Source organism: Bison bison, unplaced genomic scaffold, assembly GCF_000754665.1.
Source record: "Bison bison bison isolate TAMUID 2011002044 unplaced genomic scaffold, Bison_UMD1.0 scf7180017864035, whole genome shotgun sequence".
NCBI classification, from domain to species: Eukaryota; Metazoa; Chordata; class Mammalia; order Artiodactyla; family Bovidae; genus Bison; species Bison bison.
In genome coordinates, this window is record NW_011494607.1 from 2773763 (window position 1) to 2792213 (window position 18451).

Here is an 18451-nt window from a genome sequence, read left to right on the forward strand (position 1 = left end):
TCCAGCCATCTCATCCTCTGTCCTCCCCTTCTCCTCCCGCCCCCAAGCCCTCCCAGCATCAGAGTCTTTTCCAATGAGTCAACTCTTCGCATGAGGTGGCCAGAATTTCAGCTTTAGCATCATTCCTTCCAAAGAAATCCCAGGGCTGATCGCCTTCAGAATGGACTGGTTGGATCTCCTTGCAGTCCAAGGGACTCTCAAGAGTCTTCTCCAACCCCACAGTTCAAAAGCATCAATTCTTCGGCGCTCAGCCTTCTTCATAGTCCAACTCTCACATCCATACATGACCACAGGAAAAATCATAGCCTTGACTAGACGGACCATTTATAGTTTTATTTTCCCCAGTCACTTGGAAAAAAGAAACATCTGTATACCACTGTAGTAACGGTAGATCTGGTTTTAAACCTCGTTTGGTTCAGACCTTCACCACTGTCACCCAGGCTATTGCAATCACTTCCTCACATACTGTCTTTCTCCTTTGTGGGTGGCCCTCTACAATCTGTCCATTGCAGTTCTGCTAACCTGGTCTTTCTAAAACAAATTTCATTGGTATCCCTCACCTGTAAGGTAGGTCTTGGGATACTTGGCATGGCATACAATGCCAGTCGTTACTGAGCACTGTTGAACCTCTCCAGCTATTCTCTTAGGACCCTTCTTTAAACCCGATACTCCCCGAAAACAAAGTTAATCCAATTTTAGTCATTCTTGTTTGTGTACCTGCTGTTTTCTTTGTGTGATGGTCTTCATTCTATCTTCAAAACTTAGTTCATATGTCAGATTTTCTGGGAAGTCTTTGTTAACTACCTTCCAGAGTATAGTGTTTATTAATCACTTGTCTACTTGCTATACACAAACTGTGGTTTTCTCATATTGTAATTGCTTACTTATTTCTCCAGCTCCCTTTATGGCAGCCACTTTTTTGTTTCTGTATGTCCATTATCTAGTGCAGTACTGGTACTACTGGTACTGAAATCAGTGTTTATTGATTTTAATTATTTACTGGTGACTGGATTCATTGAGCTCTGATATCACCTAAGACATTATCAGCTCCAAATATTTAATTCCAGTCATCACAGACTTAACATAGCCAAGCTTTTTAAAAATCATACATATAATAATAAAGTTTTTCATTTTATATTTTAAATTATTTTCAATGGTTTTCATTAAAGCCTTCCTGTTTCTTATACCTAGCTATATTCACACAGTCTACTGTGATTGAGGGAATAAAGTCGAGTTTCTTATAGGTGGAGATTTAATGTTATTGTAATTGTAACAGTTGTTGGATTTTGCTTCATTTTTGTATGATGTTATTTTCTACAAGGCTCTCCTGCTGCCTCTTGGGCTCAGGTGCAACTCCTCAGCTCAAGTCTGTTCTCTCAGAAGAGAAGGGGACTTGACAACTGGAAATTATCCTCAAGAGTCATCACTGCCAAAGTGGTTTGTGAGAGTGATTTGTGAAAAGAATGTGTTTTTTTTTTCCCTCCCTTCACTACTGTACATATCAAATGGAGCCTTTTTTTTTTTTTTTTTACTACTGAAATACGAATGCAGTGTTTTGTGTTTATTAAAATAGTAAACCATTATTTATTAAAAGGAAAAACTTTTTTAAATTGTGGTAATTGTCTTATGCCCTTGGGCATTAAGCACAATTTTTTTATAGGATGCCTCATCCAGGTTTTTCTCAAGATTGAAAAGAAAAATTCTTAGAGAAAAATCTCCTTTCCTTTTATTTTTCACATAGCAGCCTTGGCATTGGAGAATTCTAAGGTTGTTGAGGAGATTTGGAAGATGACATGCAGAGAATAGCTCTTCCAGGTTATGCTGACCCTTGAATCATGTGAGCAAGTGAGCAGAAGTTAAAGAAATGTTATCAAAGAAAAAGCAAGATTACTTGCTTTAATAACACCTAAGCCCAACTGTGTGCTTATGAAGAGTTCTTGCGGTTTCCTCATTCTGCTGTATGTCGTCAGGACTCCAGTTGCTTTTGTTTTTCACATGGATTGAAGGATATACAAGCTTTTGAATGAAAGAGAAACAGGTTTTAATTTACCAATTATTAGTTATATGACCTTGGCCAAATTGAATTGTTCTGTATCTAAGTTTTCTGAACTAAGAAAACTGAAAGAAAAAAAAAAAAAAAAAAAGAGGGAACAAAAATGGCTAAAAGTTAATAGGCCCCTAAAGGAAGCAGAAACCACAGTAACTGAGATTCTAATGCCCTTGGGTCACTACTTGGGAAAAAAAAGAAACTGGTTCCATTCAGTTTTCTCTTCTAAAAAAGAGAACATTTTCATTGACTCTGTTTTTAAATATTAAATGACATTAAATATTCATATTAAATGAAAAAATTGGAAGTTAATGTTTGTAAATATTAAATTAAATAATATAAAATTAAAAACCTGTACATTTTAGAGTAGTGCTACTTATAGGATTTGACACATGTGAATTTACAAAAAATACTTAGGTTTCTTTCTTTTTGCAAAATGTGATCCTTTTTAGAGCAGTTTTGTTTTTCATTTTCTAAGCCACGTTTAGAAATGCTTGCAGATGACTTTATTACATTAGGTCAGCTGGACAGAGCAATGAAGAACTATTCTCTAGAAGAGGAAGTTTTGAAAATAAGTTGTAGGAAAGCAAAGCAATCCAACTTCTTTTTTGATTCATTTTTTTAAAATTAGGTGAATGATATACAATGTTGCTATCTAAAAAATCTTTTATTCTGAGGAAATTTCATTTGTGCACACTAGCTAAGAAAAAAAAATTAGAAAGTTAAATTGACTGATGAAGGCAAGCTGAATAATAAACATTGCAGGAGGATGGTATGTAATAGAGAAAAAAGAACTGCTTCACAAGGAGAAAGGGGACCTAGGATAGAGATTCTCTTTCATCATTTACTGAGTCTGGGAAAGTCAATTAACCTTAGAGAGTCCCCAGTGTAAAAGGAAGCTGAGTGACCTTTCCTACCTAGAGATAGGGGTCCGATTCAATTAAAATATTGATACTCCTTTTCTTTCTTGTATTTATATACTTGGAGAAAATGGAGTGTTTTTCTGTGAGCTTTCGTTTCATATAATATGACAAATATATTTAGTACAGATAGGCTTGTTCCTTAGAATTTGGGAAATATCAAATAGAATGTTTTTCTCCACGTGCAGTTTCTTTTAAAGGCTGAATGGATCTAGTTTCTTTTTTTTCCCAATTAATGCCCACGGGTCACCAGAATCTCAGTACTCTCTGCTTCCTTTAAGGACCTATTGACTTTTATTAGTCTTTTTATTTTTTTTTTGGATCAGGGTTTTAAGGTCAATTCAATAGGATAGAAAGAGAAAAATTAGGAAATAAACATCAGTTTGAATATGAAAAAGTCAACAGAAACGAAGCTTTGTTTTGGCAAGTTGGTTCAGTAGGGCAGTCCTCATACAGTGATCATTCAAGGCTCAGCTTCACTTGTATCCACATATAGACGTCCTACCCTCACTAAATTGTAGTCTAGGTTAAACAAAAAGTAACCTATGCTTAAATGATCCTTAAAGTCTGTTCCAATTCTGAAGTCTAACGGTTCTGTTACACACAATAGGGTGTAGTCTTTGGGAAGATGAAATTCCTCAAATGTGTCATATCATTCCATCTGAATTGTCAAGTGAGTTCAAAGCCATCTTAACGCAATACTGTTGATACCACAGAGGTCCTGTCTTGAGATGAAGGGTGTGAAAATATCCAAGCATATGCTGAGGCCAACTGTCCTGAGACTCTAGAGGACATTCCTGTACTGGGTGGAGAATTGTGCTCAATGGGCTTGAGGGTCTATTGCAACTCCATAGATGCTCAAATTTTTTCATTTTAAATAAATGAACATTTAAAGTGGATCCCTGCATTTTCCTAGAAAACTAGGGAGGACTTGATTGAGCTAAGGGGCGAATTAATGTTTTTTTTAATACACTGGTCTGAGCAGCACTCCATGCTGATAGGTACTTGGCAGGTAACTCTGATATTTAGTTTGTCTGTCTTTATGGGATTGCTTTGAGCTCTATTAGGAGTCAGGTTAGAATGTCCATGCCTTGTCCTGCTTCAGTGGTATGTAGGCGGGCTTAAATACAGTCACCATCCTCAAATAGTTGGTTCTAGTAAATTAAAAGCCCTCTACTACTGAGGAAATACATGGGTTGTAGATGCCGAAATAAACTGGGTTAAAAATAATTGTTACACAAAAGAGATGCTAACTGAAAGAGGCACGTATCCTTGCTCTCCCAGCAATTTCTCACTTGTAAATGGCATCTCTGAAGGGACTTCCAAATTCCTGGTGCGGGCATGGAGAGTAGACAGCTGAGTCACAGCTGCTAAAATCAGACGATGCCTCTGTCCCCATCTCCAAGGGAAGAAATCAAGAAAGAGATGAAAGAGAACTTGCGCCAATATCTTACTTAAAATTCACTGGTTTCAGAAGTCCATGTGATTCTTAGGCTGAGAGGAAGCCATTACTTGAATAAATGGGAGTGTTGGAACATGAAATCTGCTTTTCCTAAGGGACCTCTTGTAATTGGTCATAGTTTGTGCAAAAATGTATCTCATTTCTCCAGAGATCTTTCCTGTGCTTGTAGGAATGCCTGTGGTAGCTGGCTCATGGCTTAGGGCTGCTTGTTTAGTTTGCATTTTCACTTGGTAATACCTTGCTTGCTTGTTGGCTTTTCTCAAGTTGAATGCCACTCTTTCCTTTGAAAAGCTTATTCCCATCCCTTTGAGGAAAGCTCAGAAATGCCAACTTTGCTTGGATTTGGATCCTGGATTGGTGCCTTACTAGCAATGTGACCTTGAACAAATTGCTTAAGCTCAGATAAACTAAGCTTATGTTAATTTCTTCATCTTTAAAATGGAAGTAATTTTTTTTTTTTTTAGTTGCTCAGTTGTGTCCAACTCTTCGCAACCCCATGGTCTGTCCAGGGAACTCTCTAGGCAAGAATAAAATGGAAGTAATGTTAGTATCCACTTTTCTTAGGTTACTAGGAGGATTAAATGATTTACTTCATGTAAAGCATTGAGAACAGTACCTCACCCACAGTAACCACTCAGCCATTGTTAGCTGCAATTACTGTATTGCTGTTGCTTCAGTTTCATCTCTACTAAAGTCACATCTCTTTCTTTTACTACTCCGGACACTTTTATACTTCTGCTGCTGCTACTTTTACCCTGTACCTAAAGAATATCCCCTTATGAAAATAGCATTGAAGATGAGTACAGGGAGATGCTAATCTACCAAAAAAGTTAACACTCTAGCTAGAGGAAGAGCAGTAACAAATCAACATTTGTTCAGCATCGCCATTATAAATATTGTTTTAGAAATTCCTGTGAGTTTAATAATTATACATACACTTACATACATAATTATACATACACTTACACACAAAGGAGAACAAATGTAGCATTATATAGACATTATGAATGTAGGCTTTGGCTTCCTTGGTGGCTCAGTTGGTATAGAATCTGCCTGTAATGCAAGAGACCCTGATTCGATCCCTGGGTCAGTAAGATCCCCTGGAAAAGGAAATGGCAACCCACTCCAGTATTCTTGTCTGGGAAATCCCACAGACAGAGGAGCCTGGAGGGCTACAGACCGTAGTCCATGGGATGAAAGACTTGGATGCAACTTAGATAGCATCACCAACACAGTGGACATGAATTTGAGTAAACTCTGGGAGATAGTGAAGAACAGGGAAGCCTGGTGTGTTGCAGTCCATGGAGTCAAAAAGAGTCAGACACAACTGAGCGACTGCTCAACAAAGATACTTTGAAGCCCTGGTACCATGAATCGTAACTTTATTTTATTTACAGCATTAGCAAAATGGCCGGGTACTATAAATTTTAGGAAACTAGTAGCTATCCTAAATCTTCAGTTCAGTTCAGTCGCTCAGTCATGTTCAACTCTTTGCGACCCCATGAATTGCAGCACGCCAGGCCTCCCTGTCCATCGCCAACTCCTGGAGATCACTCCAACTCTTGTCTATCGAGTCGGTGATGCCATCCAGCAATCTCATCCTCTGTCGTCCCCTTCTCCTCCTGTCCCAATCCCTCCCAGCGTCAGAGTCTTTTCCAATGAGTCAACTCTTCACATGAGGTGGCCAAAGTATTTGAGTTTCAGCTTTAGCATCATTCCTTCCAAAGAACACCCAGTACTGATCTTTAGAATGGACTGGTTGGATCTCCTTGCAGTCCAAGGGACTCTCAAGAGTCTTCTCTGACACCACAGTTCAAAAGCATCAATTCTTCAGCGCTCAGCTTTCTTCACAGTTCAACTGTCTCATCCATACGTAACCACTGGAAAAACCATAGCCTTGACTAGACGAACCTTTGTTGGCAAAGTAATGTCTCTGCTTTTGAATATGCTAATTAGATTGGTCATAACTTTCTTTCCAAGGAGTAAGAGTCTTTTAATTTCATGGCTGCAATCACCATCTGCAGTGATTTTGGAGCCCCAAATCTTAGCAATATGTAATAAGAAACTATAATGTGGGAAAGCCTAGAAAGAAATATACACCAAAATGTTTGCACTGATTCTTTCTGGTTGGTAGGAATATGTGTGAATTTTTAATTAAAAAAAAAAAAAAGACAAAAATCTGATGTGTATTAGTGCTTACTCTGTGTTGTGAAGGCTTCCCTGGTGGCTCAGTGGCAAAGAATCTACCTGCAATGCAGGAGACACAGGTTCTATCCCTGGTTGGGAAGAACCCCTCGAGGAGGGCATGGCAACCCACTCCAGTATTCTTGCCTGGAGAGTCCCATGGACAAAGGAGCCTGGTGGGCTACAGTTCCCTGGGTCACAAAGAGTCAGACATAACTGTAGTGACTTAACATGCCTGCACGCATGTGCTGTGAACTGTGTTAAATATTTTATTTCATGTTAACAATAACTGTTGGCTTTACACTTTGTATTCTTACCAAATATTTTCATTCATCCCTTCTGAGATCCATAAAGCCTTTCTGAGTTTGTGAATTCTAATGCATCTAAAGATTGCAATTGCAAAAATGCATATCAAATTGTGCATATAGTAATTTCCTGTTACTGATATCTGCTTGAAGCTATCAATATGTAGAGAATAGTTTTGATCATAGGACTGAAATAAAGCTGCTCTCAATTTTGGAGTGGAAACTTGAACAGTCTCCTCCTTTCTCTGTAAGAAAATACATGTTTATATATTCTGGTGTATAATGTATACAATCATGTTGACTGGTTTAGGTCTGACTTTTCTCCATGGTAACATTGAGCTTTGAGGGGAAAAAAGATATGCCTGACATCCTGGGTCCTTAGAGAGATTTACTTTGTGTCTTAAATGTTTGAGAAGAGGAGTGTGTTCATTGGTTTTCTTTGGAGGCTGTGGTTGTTATTGTGATTATAAATTTAAGTCTGGGAAGAAAGTTTTACCACTGAAGTCTCAGCCAAGTTAGTGATTGGGCAGGAAGTCAGCTCTCCTGCCTTCAATTACTTACTCTGCAGTTCCCTTCCCCTGCGACTTCTACATCAGTGTTTTATAGTACTATAAAATTTTATTCTTTGACTCACACAATTCTCACTTCACCCTTGGAGGTGTAATTAATGCCATTGGGTCAGATTCAATAGTCTTTCACTCATTGAGCTTTTGTGGTCTTTAAAGAAATCAAAGATATCCAGTTCAAGACTGCATTTTGTAGACATTGCTGCAGCCTGAGGCAAGGCCACATGCCAAGTCACTAGCTTTTAATGACTTTTAATGTTTTGGTAGAAATAATTTTTCTTGAAAACATGGCTGTGTTATAGCCAATATCTCCACAACAAAAACAAGTGTTTTGTTCTGTGTTTACAAGATGCTTCAAATACATGAAAAGCACATTGCAGTATGCAACCTAGGCAATCCCTTTTATGGACTACTGAAGGGAGGGTAAGGATGGGATGCAGAATCTTATACATGGATTATGCTCATCATGTGGGGGGATTCTTGGTTATAGATATAATCACAGCAAGGAGAAGGTTCCTAGTCTCATACATTTCCCTTTAGATGTGGCAGTTAACAGGTTAGAGGTTAAAACTTGTTGATAAAGAATTTGAATGCTTCTTACTTGTGTTAAAACCTCCTGTGTATATATCTGGGCAATTCTTACTGTGATACAACCTCATATGATACATGGTATCATGAATGGTTGGCCACTTGATATGACTGCCACTTAGATTGAGTAGGGTACAGATTCCACTATTATATCCATGTAGGCCTCACCTTAGTGGTCTCTGCCACGGCATCCCTCAGCTCTTCCTTTGGACTTTCAAGCTCTTAGTCTTTAGTACAGCTCCCCCACTTCCACTGCTCCCCCAAGTTGCTTCTGTTTCTTCCCCAAGAGATGCTTTCATTCCTCTGAGTCTCTGTCACACGGTGTCTGCAGCCCAACAGCCCTTCTCCCTGTTATAACTCACTCTATGGAGCATTTCCTGAAAGAATTGTAGTCAAATACACCTACTTGGAGTATCAGCTGATTGCTTGCTCTAAACCATGATTGTCATGCCTCAGTTCCTCCAGCTCTACTTCCTCCATGCATCATCTTGGTTTAACTAGAATACATGTTAACATCTAACTTGTAGACTAAAATTAAACACAAAATTGAGAGATAAGATCAGGGGTTTGAAAGGTACTTGAAGTTGGAAGATATTTTCCTATTTCTTCTAATAAGGTTATCATGTGATTTCACTAGTTGATTGAATTATATTCCACTAGTTAAAAATGCTGTTTCTTGAAATAGATTTTATTTGACTAATATCAGATTATTAGAAGAATATAATATTAAAAGTAGTAGCCAGATAGTTATAATCATAATCCGAGCATTTCATATGGAAATACTTATATGTCTGCATTCTCTGACAAAGTTATCAACCCATCCTTTGAAGATAAAGTAGCATCAAAAATGCTTTTGACATGTTTAGCTCTCTATTACGTTGTAATCTGTTTTGCAAACTGGTTGTATCTTCAGGTGAGGCCTGAACTTACTAAAGTGGTAAGTGGAAAGGATCTATGTTTTATTATTAGATGTCAGGAGAATACTAGAAAGTTATACTCAAAGCTATTCTTTTAGATAATTTTATTTTGGACTGATTTACAATGCTATTGCTGCAATCAATCTTATCCTGAATGGTTTATCATAAACTGTTTCTTCTTATAAGCAGTTTTTCTTTGTTTTCCCAATCTGGATAAATAGCCAGTTGAAAGAACTGGTGGTTATGGCAGGATACTTTTATATCCTTCATTGCCTGTGACCCTAGTTCTTCTTCCCATTTGTCCACTGATTCAACATTTTTTTTTTACCTCTATCTTTGAATCTTTTTATTGTCTTAACATTTGCCAAATAATTGCTAGATTATGTATTGCCTCTTAAAATGTACTCTGTCTTTATCTTCATAAGTTGATAGTATTGAACATTTATGATTTTCATGTGAATTAAGTAATAAAATACCTTACTTGTGCTCATTAGTGAAAAGTTTCTGGTTTTAGTTGTGAATAATTTTTCTGTAAATGCCCTCCAAATTTGAAGGTAATCTTTATTGTCTTTGGATGTTATTGAAAAGACCCATACATAATTTGTTTCACTCTTTTGGAAGTTGGTTGCCCTAGCTTGTTTTGATATTATAGAACTCAGGAGGACTGCACATATGTGAACATTTTTGTAGGGTAGATTTCAAGAAGTGTTATTGCTGAATTGAAAGACAAGTGATTAAAAACCAAATTGCACCCCCCTTCCCCCACCAAAACAGTGCCATTTGCCCTCCTATTTTTAACCCATGCAATGTCAACAACAGAAGAGCCTGGTGGGGCTACAATCCATGGGGTAGCAAGAGTTGGACATGACTTAGCAACTAAACCACCACCACCAAGTATTATTAATCCTTGAAGATTTTGCAAATGATATGGAGAAAAAATTCTCAGTTTTGTTGCAATTTGCCTTTACTCAAATAGTGAGGATGGCAAACTTTTCTTAAGTTTACTGAGACATTGATTAGGGGCAATTTGTTTTTATGAATTATTTGCTAGGATAACCATGTCCTTGTTAGCTTTACATTGTAATAATGTCTTTTATTTTATCTATTTTTAGAGCTTTGACAGTTTCAAAATACAAGCTACGGCTTGAGGTGAGAAGTGAGGCAGTAAAGCTGTCCTCCTGCACAGCAGATACCAGACTTCAGATGCTATCTCCATACTGTCACTGCTTTTAATCTATTATTCAGATCTGTATGCCAGCTCTTCACCCCCTCATATTTGAAAATAAAAATTTTCCAGATTTTTTATGGTTCATTATGAAGAAGTGTGTTTGCCTTTTATCTGTAAACTGTATAGTTCAATGGTCATTTACAGTTTAAAGTTGGTCATTACATTATAGAGCAAAAACTGGAGGGAAAATTAAATATGTTAAGTAAATGAGATATAATGCTTCAGTCAATCATGTGAATTTGATGAGACAAGGATATTTCAGGTCTGTAGGTATTTTTATACCTACTATTCTTGGAAGCCAAGAGCCCCTAATACCAATGGAGTCTGCAACAAAAGTTAACTTCCCTGTATGAAATTATTCTTCCCGGTCCTTTCTGTACTGAAGCATTTTTTTTATATTTTTGAATTTCATCTGAAATTCTAATATAGGCAGAGTCAACATCTTTAAAATATTTTTATTATATAAGAATAGTTGAATTGTGGTAGTTTACATTTTAGAAGTTCTACTAGGGAGTAGAATCAGTGGTGGTATGAATTTTTGACATATAATGGAATTTTTTTTTTTTATCATATAAGCTGCTTTATCTTTTTTACAAAGGCCCAGGAATGATAGGATATTGTTGTAAGCTTGTCTGTTTTCTAATCCTTCAAATTTTGGTCATGTTACTTTAAAAGTATCCTGTAAATATAAAACAATAACAGGAATCTCAGATGTTTTCCTTACTGAAACCCTAACTTAATGATGCCTTAAATGTGTATAGCATGTGGATTTACTATTCACAGGATATTGTGGAGAGATTTTCAGAATTAATTGGCACAGTATTCCTATGTAGTAGGTGGAAGTAGAAGCCAAACTGGCTTTTTTTTTTTTTTTAATTGAAATGAGAGAATAAGGATATAGGCAGGCCTGAATCTCACTTGGTAAAGCCCTATGTAAAAACCTTATTCATCGTTCTCCCAATTATGACTCTCTTCATTAGGTTAGAATGACAATTGACTTACACGTCGCTTAAATGTCTGTGTTGAGCATTGGTTTTTGCTGGTTGAGAGATCTTTACTTTATGTGGTGATTCCTCTAAATGGTTGCCGTATGCACTGTCCTGATAAAGAAAATTTGAGCAGAGAAATTCATTGTAATACAGGCCTCAACACTGACTTGGTCAGAAGTTGATATATTTAAAGGCTAGTGAAAGTCTCAGCACAACATTGGTTAAAGCCCAGATAGCTTCCTTTATGGGAAAGGGGCAGAGATCTCTGACAAGGTCTCTTAACATCACTCAGTATTAATATAAAGATTGCTTGTGTTTGGGTGAGTGGCTTGTTTGCTGGGAACCTGGTAAAAGGCCAGACTGACTGTTTATATGATGCTTAGAATGAGAGAACTGGTTAATACATTGGAAATCAGTAATTAACATACTGACTGAAATGATGATATCCAGCTTTTTAAAATTCTAAATAAAGGAAATGGCAGAAAGAACCATAAGTCTTTGCTCCTTAGAATGTTTTAAGAATGGTGGAAAATCCAACATTCACTTGTACAACTTCTCTAGTACACCAAGTCTAGAAAGATTTCAGTAGTTAAAGGGCTTCGTATTAATGAAAAAGAGAAAGTTTTCTTTTTACTTTCAGGATGCATTTTAATTACTAAATTAGTTGGTTATCTTTTCTTCAAAGTTTATTTCTGCCTTACACAACTGAATTGTTAAAACTTCTTCAACTTTAAGATTCCTTTGCCAATATGATAAAAAAATTTAATTCAAGGCCATAAGGCAGATCTTTGCTATCTCTGCTATAAGGTTGGGTTATGGAGTTCCGTTTTACATGGCTTCAGCATTTTGCAGAACTCCCTTCATAAATGAAAAATGATCCATCACCCATCATGCTTGAGCTGAGTCAGGAGCCACTGCTGAAATAAGCCAGAATGTGTCTGATATGGGTGAAGTGTAGCCTACCAGGAATCCCTCCCTGAGAAACAAAACAAAGAAATGTTTAAATGTGAGCTTGGATGGTTTCCAATTTTACCAAAGTGTAACTGTGGCTTCAGTTGTGAATTGTATTTTTCAGTACATTTACTCTCTATTACTTTGTTCACTGAGTTTGTCTAGATTGTGTATCTAACACTAAACAAAAAAGATGAGATTTTACTAGGAGAGAAAAATTTTTACTGGATAAAAAATAGGAGAAGAAACTTGGGTAAATACATTAATATGTTTTGCAAAAACACCTGGTTTCTTACCCTAGAATTCCTGCAAGGGCTACTGCAAAAATTGCCAGAACAAATTGCTTTTGATTTATTTTAATGTTTTTAAAGAAGAAAAGTCACTTGTTTATACATGTTTTACGGAAGATGAGGTGAAAGTGAAGGTTGCCAAGCGAGAGTGATAGGATAGTATCATATACTTTCTCAGGCGTCAGTCGCTGTATTGAAATAAAATTGTTTGCTGAAGTTACTAGTTAATCAGACTTCTCTGATAGCTCAGTTGGTAAACAATCTGCCTGCAGTGCAGGAGACCTCGGTTCAATTCCTGGGTCAGAAAAATCCACTGGGGAAGGCATAGGCTACTCACTCCTGTATTGTTGGGCTTCTCTTGTGGCTCAGCTGGTAACGAATCCACCTGCAATGTGGGAGACCTGGGTTCAATCCCTGGGCTGGGAAGATCCCCTGGAGAAGGGAAAGGCTACCCACTCTAGTATTCTTGCCTGGAGAATTCCATGGACAGAGGACACCACTGAGCAACTAACACTAGTAAGGAGTCTTTCCTATTGCTAGCATCAAGCCTAAGGGACTTTGATATGTAATGTGGTTCTAAGTTTACTACATTTTATCCATAAAGGTTGTAGCACCGCCACACCATTACATGGGTAGGAAGGGTAGGTGCTGCTCTCTTTGTTGAGTAATGGCTTGAGGTTGTGCTGAAAATATCTAACAACTCTTCATTTTGAGAAGCCGTTTATTTTCATGGTTGAGAGTAAAGAACCTGTATTCAAACCTGGGTTCAAATCCTGACTCTGATATTTACTTGCTTTGTAACCCTGGGCAATTTTATTTTTCTCTACTAAGAGGTACTTTTCATTAATATGTTCCTTTTACATTTTAATAAAGCTCTTTTCATCTGTGAAATCATTTCTATGGCTGTTTGGCATGTAATCATCCATTAGCTCCATAATGAGGTTGGACGAAGTCACATATGTACTGTCAGGGCTGCCCAGGTCTCCAAGGCTTATTTTTGGAACTTCAACTTGTACCTGAGACCTGAAAATTAGGAATGAAGACTTGGATTATGCACGTCTGACTTCTGGGTACCCTTCCACAATGGACATGTGCTTGGGTATGTTTGAGACAGAGGATTGGAATCCTGTTTTCTTTTATCTACTTCCTTGATTCACACAATTACTTTTAATTTTATTTCATTTATAGAAAAAGCACCAGACCAGTGATCCATAAGAGGAGATAACAAATGATTGAGTGAATAAATGTATTTGGGTTCACACACATTATGTGTTTAAATATTTGCATGCAGGTATGCATGAATATGATGGGTCATAATGTAAAATATATTTCCTTTTGTCATCTTAAAACCTTGAAGCCCAGAAAGGACCTTGAAAGTGTTTTCAGCTCTTGAATATTCTCACTTTCTGATTTAAACCACTGTCCAGCCAGACAGTCTGATTTGCTTTTAGACATAGTACTGTCATTCAGACCCCATTTCCAGCTTCAGTTTCTGGGCTGCTGCCTACTTGGTATAAGGGAAAGAAAATCAGGTCATATGGAAGTGAGCAGGTCTTTGGAGGAGAAATCAAAGATCTTTGGTTGAAAGCTTTAAACCAGACTGTGTACTACCTGTAATTTTCAAGAATATTTAAGATCAGAGTGATCTAATCCAGGTGTTGATGAACTATGGCCTGCAGGCCAAATCCAGCATGCCAACTGTTTTTATACCTTTTTTTCTTAATTGAGAAAAAAATTTTTTTTTGGCTACTTCTTGTGGCATGTATATTCTTAGTTCCCCTGCCGTGGGTTGAACCTGTGCCCCCTGCAGTGGAAGCACAGAGTCTTTACTGGACCATCAGGGAAGTCCTGCTGTCTGTTTTTGTAATAAAAGTTTTGTTTGAATACAGCTGTACCTATTTGTTAGGTAGTCTCTGTGGCTACTTTTTGCTGCAGTGACAACAGTTATGTAGTTGTCACAGAAATGATATGGCCTGCATAACCTAAAATATTTATTAATTGGCTTTTGATAGACGAAGTTTGCTGTCTTAATCTAAAGGAAGGTTATTTCCTTACTGAAAACATATCTGATGAATATTCAGAGAAAACTGGTTATGGTAATATAATATTTTCTTTATGGGGACTCTCTTTAGTCTTTCTGGGTAAACTGTGTAGAAACCATAAGTTTCTTTCTTCTGCTGTTTAATATGTGCAGGAGTTTGCCTCTGTATAGTGTATATACAGAATACATTGTTAAGAATGGAACATAAAAAAATAAGGGCGCTGTTAAAAAACTTGTTGAATGTTAGGGGGTTTATGTGTATTATCACTAATCCTCATACAACTGTACTGTAACTATTATTATCTTGATTTTATTGGGAAGGAAATTGAAACTCAAGAAAATCAGATAGCAAAGTTGTGTATGTGCTCAGCTGTCTCAGCATGCTTCATCTAGAAATGCTGTCTCTTCTTCTACCGCATCATGACAGTATATGCCAATTTGTTAAATACCTCGTGTGCGCGCGCGCGTGTGTGTGTGTTCAGTCACTCAGTCATGTCCAGCTTTTTGCGACATCATATAGAGTGTAGACCGCCAGGGTCTTCCGACCTTGGGACTTTTTCAGGCAAGACTATTGCAGTGGGTCGCCGTTTCCTTCTCCAGGGGATCTTCCTGACCCAGGAGTGGAACCTGTATCTCTTGCGTCTCCTGCCTTGGCAGGTAGATTCTTTACCACTGTGCCACCTGGGAAGCCTTGAAGTTGAGGAGATTTTAATATTGCTTCTTTGCAAAGATGGAGGGAAGTAAAATTGGACTTATTTTTCTATTCTGGTTAATTTAGTCTTATTAAAGGAAGATTATTTGGCTAGTAGTATAGCATTTGCTTCAAAACAGACAATTTGAATAAAAGTCTTACTAGCTAAATAATCTTGGATTATATATATTATACATGTATTCTTGGCTTGAAGTGGTATTAGATAATTTATGGGTGTGTTTGAAATGAGCTCTTGAATCATCATTGAGTCATTTATATCTATCAATAAATGATGGGTTTGAATTTCCATAAATGTATTTCAAGTTCCTTTTCCTTTATGGAAGAGCTAGGCTGAAATAATATTTTCTTATACTAATTAACTACTAGCAGGGCAAAATATGTTTTTCTGGATCTGAAGTTATTACCTTTAACCTTTTTTCATAAATTGTCTTTAGATCCTCTTTGTTATTGAACCAGAGCAATGTGTTAAGTATAAGTGACTCATACTTATGAGCTCGAAGATATTCATCCTTTTCATCTATTTGGATTTTTTTTCCTATTTGAATTTCTGTACGTAAACTGAGAACAAGCATTGCTTACCCTTAGGTTGGAGATAAACTTCCTAAACACTGATTATGATGTGTTGATTCTTATTTTGTACCTTCAATATTCCAAAAAAGTTGAACGGGAAAAACAATCTATTAAGATGTCCCAGGAGGTTTCAGAGGAAATATGAACTTTATTTAAAAGCATCAATTTTTATACTTTTCCAATAATCTGTTTTTCTGGAAATAGACAATGTTGCCTCAGATTATAAGTGGAATTACATTTAAGATATTCAGTAACAAGTTACTCTTCTGTTCTTCTGAATTTTTTTTTTTCTGTGAAACATATTGGCTTCTTTGTAATGCATTTTGGGGCTTATACCAGTAAAAATATATTATGGTTTTGATTAGCATAGATGCAGATCATCTATTCAAAGCTAGTTTGATTTAGTATTGCATGTGACCTAATGTGACACATATTACCCTTTCTTTGGAGGATAGATTGTTTCTTAATGGAGGAAAGATTATTTCTTAATGGAGGGTTGATTATTTCAAAGTTGGTGGTCACTTACATGAGCAAATTTGTGTATCACAGTTTAATTCACAATTGGAAAATATTAATTTGTCCATTTTTGAGGGTCATAAACAACAGTATTTATAATATTGCATTTTGCCAACATATTTTATCTAGAACTTTTTCTCTTTTCAGAACCCTGTGTATTCCAACTTAAGAAAATAAAAATTAAAATGGCCTCTATCTTTAGCTAAATGAGGCTTTTTCTTTACAAATAGTAAAGAACCATGAAATATAATTCTATATGTTTCTTGCTATTTACTTCAGTCAGAAAATTAAGACTTCATAGATGCTTTGAAGGGGTGGATGTGGAAGGTCATAGTACAATGGCTTTTGAAAAAATGTCCTCCATAAAATGTTCAGAGTTGTCTGGGGGACTACTGACTTTTTATTTTTCTCCAACTCAACTTGGTTCTAAATTAACCTGACCCTGAGTTTTATGGAAAGTTTTGATATCAGAAAGTATTTGACTTTAATATTCCTACTCTCAGGCTTCCCCGGTGGCACTAGTGGTAAATAACCTGCCCGCCAATGCAGGAAACGTAGGAGATGCGGTTCAGTCCTGGAGTCAGGAAGATCCCCTGGCGGAGGACATGGCAACCCACTCCAGTGTTCTTGCTTGGAGAATCCCATGGACAGAGAAGCTTGGCAGGCTGCAGTCCATAGGGTCACACAGAGTCGGACACAACTGAAGTGACTTAGCACACACACTTTGATTCTTATACAATTTCACAGAAAGGGTCTCTGTTTCCATACTGCCTCATAGAGCCATCACCATCTGTTTAAATAAACACTCAAGAATCTCTCTAAATTCTAGATGTTTAGGCAATATAATTTTCCAGAGAGGAATATTTTAATTTTTTATATTTTTGTATTTAATGTTAGTACACATCCTTTCAGTGGGAATGGAAAGAAATTTAGGCAAGTCTAGATTAGCTTGATTTTTATTTTCAGAGGAACAGCTTGCAATGCCCCACAAATGGTTGTGCCAGTGGAAGCAGGCCATTGTGTGACACATTTGTACCTTAGCTGGCTGACTGGCATAGAGGAATTAGCAATCTGTGAAATGGCTCTTCAGAAGTAATTTTCCTCCGAGGGTCGAGGAACTTGCTGTTGTCATTTCACTGAAATGGTTTTGCTTCTACTCGCAGTCCTGTCACCAGCAGCAAACACAAAAACTGAAAATGTAAGGTGTTTCCTTGTTCATTTTTCATCCTCTCTGCCTAAGTAAATTTCTTGAACATCATTTCAGTGTTGCCTCCTTTTGTCTAGCTCAGTGGAGCTTTGAGTTTGTACGTTAGGTTTTATTTATGAATTAGAGCCTTGCTAAGATCTCTCTTTTAAATAGGTCATAATACTATATATAAAAATGTCTTAAACAGAGGGACATGTGTGTAGAAGACGATGTATTAAAGAAGACGTTGTTTTTAGTCTAGTGAGCCTTAAAGGTAAACTAAGGTTATGCAAAGTTAGCTCTAGTTACATTAAGTGCTGTCTGTTGTAAGGTTAAACCAAGTTATCTACAGACATTTTCCCCCATTACTCTTTAAACTTCACATAGCTTCTGGAGTGTTATTTTTGTTATCATTATTATTAATGTGCCTTGAACTGGATCATACTCCTGGATGAAACCCTTTAATGACTTCATACAATGATAGACTAAACCCTAAATATTTTACGGTGTCTGAAAATCTCATATTTAGTTTTTTGTCCCTGAATGCTTTTCATTCTCATTACACAGAATTGAGATTCTTCAGCATCTCCTGTTCCTTTAGATTTGTTATGCCCTTGCTTTTGCTTTTTCTCTAATTGCATTCTGGCCTGGCACATCCTTACTCATTTTTATAGGCATGAAGCCTTCCGAAACCAACTCAGGTATAGGCAGCCAATTCATTTGTCATTTGTGTTCTTTGTGGCTTTGGTCATACTATTATGATCCCTTGTTGTTGTTCTTTAGTTGCTGTCATGGCCAACTCTTTTGCGACCCCATGGACTTTAGCCTGCTAGTCTCCTCTGTCCATGGGAATTCCCAGTCAAGAATTCTGGAGTGGGTTGCCATTGTGTTCTCCAGGGGATCTTCCCCACCCAGGAATTGAACCTGCATCTCCTGTATTGACAGATGGATTCTTTACCACCGGGCCACCAGGGAAACC

At 37.1% G+C, this 18451-nt stretch overlaps 1 protein-coding gene across 2 annotated transcripts in view; it reads left to right on the forward strand.

Moving 5' to 3' along the window:
- PTPRK (protein tyrosine phosphatase, receptor type, K) overlaps nt 1-18451 on the forward strand; it is a 618790-nt gene that overhangs the window by 122947 nt on the left and 477392 nt on the right. The gene's annotated exons all lie outside the window — the stretch shown is intronic.